Source organism: Medicago truncatula, chromosome 7 (genome assembly GCF_003473485.1).
Source record: "Medicago truncatula cultivar Jemalong A17 chromosome 7, MtrunA17r5.0-ANR, whole genome shotgun sequence".
In the NCBI taxonomy this organism is placed as follows: Eukaryota; Viridiplantae; Streptophyta; class Magnoliopsida; order Fabales; family Fabaceae; genus Medicago; species Medicago truncatula.
The window spans coordinates 1,755,090-1,761,089 of record NC_053048.1 but is presented as its reverse complement, the minus strand read 5'-3'; the positions used below and the strand labels follow the sequence as shown (position 1 = coordinate 1,761,089).

Genomic DNA, 6,000 nt, shown 5'->3' with positions numbered 1-6,000 from the left:
AAAATAGGTTTTGTGGTTTTCACAATGCGATGTCGCCTTACTAGTGTATTGTTCTCTTGTTCAACACATATAATATTCATATATTTATCTTATCTATAACAAAAGAAAAAGAGAAACAATAACAAAATTCCATTAAAAATTATAAACTAAAATGACTAACGGTATATTTATGGGAGATCCTTGCTAAGATATAAAAATCAATTGAGTTAGCTAAATGGACAAAAACAATATCAATATGCTTAAGAGACATCTAGTAATGATTCTAATTACACAAAAGGTGCCTCAAAATTTCATATGTGTTGCAAAATATTTAATTCAAGTAAGTAGAGCATGAAATTGTTTATACTATATAAAGTGATAAAATTGTTTTCTATTTGTTATATGCGAATATAAAAAAATGACTAAAATTCTCAATTTTGTTTATGCTATGATAATTATACTTTCTCTATTTCTTCTTGTAACTAATATCCGAGGTAAGCATATTCTTCTCACCATTTTCATGTTTTTCTTCTTCAATTATACATAATATTTTGATAATTTTCATAAACCTCTTTTATTCTTATTTTAAATCGTAGCTCTTAATTGTACTACCGCCAGCCAATGTGTTAATAATCGTTGTTACCTTCATGGAAAGCCATCATGTTTGAATGGTCAATGTGCATGCGTTTAACAGTTAAGTAGAAAATAATTAATTATATTTAAGATTATGGTTTTATTTTTATATTATAGTAAATGTTGTTACTTTTATTACTACTCCCACACTTTTATTTATATTTATCATATATTTAAGTTTCTTTGACGGGATAAGAAACATAACGCAAGACAAATGCTTTAGTCTCAAATAATTATTTGTATCATATATTGTAAATCAAACAAAATAATGTGTTTTGACTACACTTTCCTTATATTATATGTGTTTTAAATAACATATAACATGTGTTGTATTTTCTATTGATTACAATCACAATGAAATGCTATATGATTAGTATTTCACACACATACATGTGTGTGTAAGTAAATGTTTTTTATAACAATATATTAAGTTGTGGATCCAGGACCTTAAGTCAAGAATGCAAAATATTAAACTTTCATAAATCATTATATTCATGTATATAAAAGTAATATACTCAAATAACTACATCATACTCAATTTCTAATGTACCAAAAATAGTTATATAAATGATATATGATTGTCCTTGAAAGAATTTCATGATCTGAAATCGTTGATTAACCGACTCATCATTACTATCCAACACATTAGTTTCAATATAAGTCACCAAATAATCATTCATACAATGTTCCCATTCAATTATGTTATATAGTTTTCATAATTTTTATAGCATAAAAAGATCATTCGACGATTGATATGGCCAAGGGAGAATTATTACTAACTTCAGAAGCTGATAAACAACTTGTGTTTCAGTTTCAACCAACTTTTTTAGAAGATCGTCAATTCCTTTCAAAGATGCAAATTCAATATTGTTCCGTATACCAATGATATAAGTCTTAAGTTCATTATCAAGTATCCCCAAACTAATTAGACAAAATTCTCACGCATAAAAATGTGCATTTTAAACTAGTTTTTTTGTTGCAGTTAAAACACACATAGAGCAAGTATACTATATCACAGAAGTAGAATAAAAGATTATTTTATTCACAAGGAATAATTAACAAGTATACAACTAATTAAGGTTATTTATTATTTAGACGAACAAGTAGTTGAATGGCTTCGGAAACTAAATAAAAAGTAATTAAGGTTTGATCATGCAATAATTCTAGTCTCAACTGTCTTATAGGTCCATCAACTAATTGCAGTACGATTGAAGATCAATTAAATTGATTATTGACATTCAAAGGTTTAATCATTCTTAATCATGTGATAAAATCAATAGAACAAACTTGATTGGAATAAAAACTGAAATTTAAATTAGAAATTAGAACATTACAAAGTCGCTTAACTTGCAATATCCACCTAAACTCTAGAAAAGTATTTAGCTATCAATGATCAAGAAGAACACTAAAATTGAAATAGAATTCGTGAAATTAAAGTAAAGAATAAACACAAAATATGACAGATTTTTGCTACAAGCTTTTCTTTTCTCTCTCTAATGCCTCTATGTAGCGTATCTTGTAGCCCAAAAAGTTGTCCAACCTTTATAGCCATGTTTTGCTACCTTTGAAGTATACAAATTCCCTCAAATTCTCATCAAATTGCAATTCTCCACTTGTGTTTTTGTTGCCACCTTTGTTCTCAATAAAAGCAAGAAAATACATTTTTACCCAAATTGTTTTCTTCAATTGTAAGCTTGTTGCACCACCTTCTTCATTCATTTTCTCTGTTTTCTGTTTTATGATTCTAATGTTCAGCAACTTGTTATTGAAACGTTTAGCTTCATTTTTAATTGACTAACTGCCTGAGTGGCCTTTTGTTCCTTTCTTATACGATATGACTAAAAGGCAAACACCGTGTTGACTATATTTGGGCCATTATGTGAATATTCCTCTTGGGCCTGTAGCATTTGTTTTGTTATTTAATCAAATAACCGTGTTTATCTGAGTAACAACATTAGTGAGAGAAGTGTATGTCTAGATGACTTTTTCACTTCTTTTTTTTTTTTTTTTTTTATATTCTACAAAATATAAAATAAAAACATGTAACTATCTAAATAGTAATAACACAAAATGTAAAAACTATACCCAAAATGTTAATATAAGTTATACAACTAAGTGGTTTATCATTTATCTTATCAAAAGAAGAGAACAAGATTGTTAGGCTCAAGCTAGCCATATAAACGAGCAACTAACTATTTGTCTCATTAAAACGGTTTTTTAGTTCCTAAAGTTACATGTCTATAATAGTCTAAAATAACTCAACGTCGCACTAAGATGACGAAAGCACAAAATAAAAAACTAAATAGACGGAAAATCACTTATTTAAATAAAATAGGAGAAAAACGATTCTGATGGATGATTTGGGGTGAAAAATTAGTCCTAAACAACCCATCTTTGGTGGATGGTGGAGAAGAAACTAGGATTTTAGATGATGGCTCATAAATAAAGATGTCAAATGGGCTGACCTGGCTCGATTCGCCTATGCATATAATTGGGTTGGGCCAGCCCGGCTCCACTGAAGAATAGGCTGTAAAACTTGAGCCTAGCCCTAGCATGGGCCAGTGCCTTGATGGGTCGGCCTGGCTTGTATTTCAATTTTTACAGTTATGAAATGTACAATCAAAAACTACTCTTTTTTCACAAACACACCAAAAGAATTAACAACACAAACAAACAGCTTGCAAAATAACTGCAATATCAAATATTATCCACACAAAATAGCTAGGGCATAAATATTCACCCAACATCACAAAATGCAACCGCTAGAGATAAACATTCACCCAACCTTACATAATGCAATCTTAAATAATAAAATATTATGAGTTTGACAATTCAAAATAGATTAATAAAAGAAATTATTGTGCATGAGAAGTGAGAACTTGGTTCAAAATGACAATTCAAAATAAGTCTAAGATTCAAAATTTTATGAGTCCATTAAGCACTTCAAAATGACTAAAAAGTGTATCTCTTGCTATAAGTCCCTTGATCACTTGGTTCTTCATACAAGTGTATCTCTTCTACTTCCACCACATATGCGATTCATAACACATGAAAACTGAGACCTCCATGACTAAATAGTAAGTAAATGCAAATTGCAAATAAAAGTGGAAGAATTATTAATAAGTAATAACAATTTACCATAAGGTCCAACCTCTTAGAAACCATGCAACAAATTATGTGTACAGATAAGAGCTTAAATAGTTTCAGGGAGTAAGCAATTCTTATACGACCTCTGATGCTAAATGTAGATTCAGAAGCCACCGTTGTGATTGGAATGCTTAAAATGTCGCAAGCAATTATAGCAACTTGCGGAAACCGGTCACTATTTACCATCCAATATTGAAGGACATCTACATCATCCAGAAGCCATTTTTCATCCAAATATATTTCAAGTTCACACTTGCCATCATTGGAAACCTTTTGTATATTTTCTTGATGGTATTCCTAAAATTGGATATGCAAAAACTATTCAAATTAAACTTGAATAGAAAATTAAAGTAATGTAATAATATAAATTAAATCACTATTACTAAAATAGTAGAGAAACCCTATCAAGAAACATCACTTGAAAATGAGTTAGACATGGAAAAATATTTCAAATTAGGAATAAATATAGAATTAAAATAATGTAATAATATAAATTAAATTACTAAAGCTTGCCTTCCAAAATGATGTCTAATTCAATGGTTGGCCTGATGATGAGTGAGATAGAGTGTTTCGAGATGAATTAACTAAAGACGAGTTTGATGCAACCATGTTATTTTTATATGTATTAAAGAGATTATACAAATTATCCTTTACTTGTTTTACCTTTTCTTCATAATTATTTGGATACAGTTTCTTGAAGCAAAATTTCACAAAGTCCATCTTTGATGTTGGGTCAAGAACATTTGCAAGTGAAAGAATGACATAATAATTTTTCCAATACATAGTAAACTTCTATTTCATCGATATTGCCATCTCTTTGATCACCACGTCTTGACTCTTCAAATTTAAATTCAATTCCATCTCTATGAGTGCAGCTTGCATGAAGTATAAGTTTAAGGTTGTGTAAGATGAACCAGAAATCAAATTTGTGACATTATAAAATGGAGCCAAGAAACTACACATATATGCTATTTCCCACTCTTAATGGTTGGACAAATTCTATAGTTCTTGTCATTGTAGCTCAAGTTAATGAATGCACGTCGATACCTAATAGCACTTTCAAGCATCATATATGTTGCATTCCATCTAGTAGACACATCCAACCTCAATAAACTACCTCTTACATTGTTTAGATGCACATCTTCAATACTTTTTCTATATGTCCTCAACCTCCTCTGAGGCCTTCACATACTTAACACTTCCTCGAATTTTATATAGAGCATCCCTTGTCACAACCAAACCAGCTTGAACTATGATATTCAATACATGTGCACAACAGCAGACATGAAAATACTAACCATTACATAACAATGCATCTTGCAAATTCAGCATTTCTATGGTTACCATGCTATCATTGTTAGATACTTTATCCAATGTGAGTAAAATATCTTACCATTTATCCCCCAATCCTTAAGAGCACCACGTACTTTTCGAGATAATTTCAACCTTGTATGTGCACTATCTAGGTGATAAAATGAAAGCAATTGTCATATAACCTTGTGTTGTTACCGTTGTCCATACATCAAAAGTCAGACAAATTCTACCTGGAATAGATGCTAACTCACACTTTAGCTTTTCCTTTTCAATTGAAAACACAGTCATACAATCATATTTTGTAGTGTTATTTGTAACCTCCAATTTTAAAGTTTTAATTATTGACCGTTAGCGAAAAATGTCGAGAATAATTTTGGAGAAATATGCAAAAAATTAATTATAAATCATTTGATAAACAAACTTCGTAGAACTCGTAAATTAGTATGCATCCGAAAAAAATCGTAAATGATTTAAATGCTCAAAATTGGGCATTTAGTAACTACTACCAAAATTAGAGTACTATATAGGCATTTTGTCTACTAATTTCCAAACTATCAACCGAATCTAATGAAGTGATACTTCAAAATGTTGAACTCCTCAGCTTCGATGTCATCGGTGGTCTTTGTCTTAATCTCTAAATTTGAAAACAACACTCTTATGAGATACGTAATCCCAGTGAATAATACACACAAGTTTAAAAACAAGTATTGTTCTCAGCCGGTGCGGTAACCAGAAAAATTGATCATGGTATCCGCTTTCTTTCTGAAATAGTCTTTAAAACATACATAATTAATACAAATAAATAATCAATATATAATTGTTATATGAGGCATTAGTTCATCTAATATGGGGTACAAGACCCATCTATATGGAGCACGTAGCTGATTCGGGTAAGTAACTATGGGGTATAAGACCCATCCATATGAA

General features: G+C 30.1%; 1 long non-coding RNA gene across 1 annotated transcript; it reads left to right on the top strand.

Annotated features, from left to right (window-relative positions):
* Window positions 1-410: 410 nt before the first annotated feature.
* LOC25497460 (uncharacterized) lies at window positions 411-928 on the top strand. Its single transcript, XR_003007121.2, has 2 exons — window positions 411-473; window positions 576-928. It is a non-coding gene; the product is annotated as an uncharacterized lncRNA (long non-coding RNA).
* Window positions 929-6,000: the final 5,072 nt, after the last annotated feature.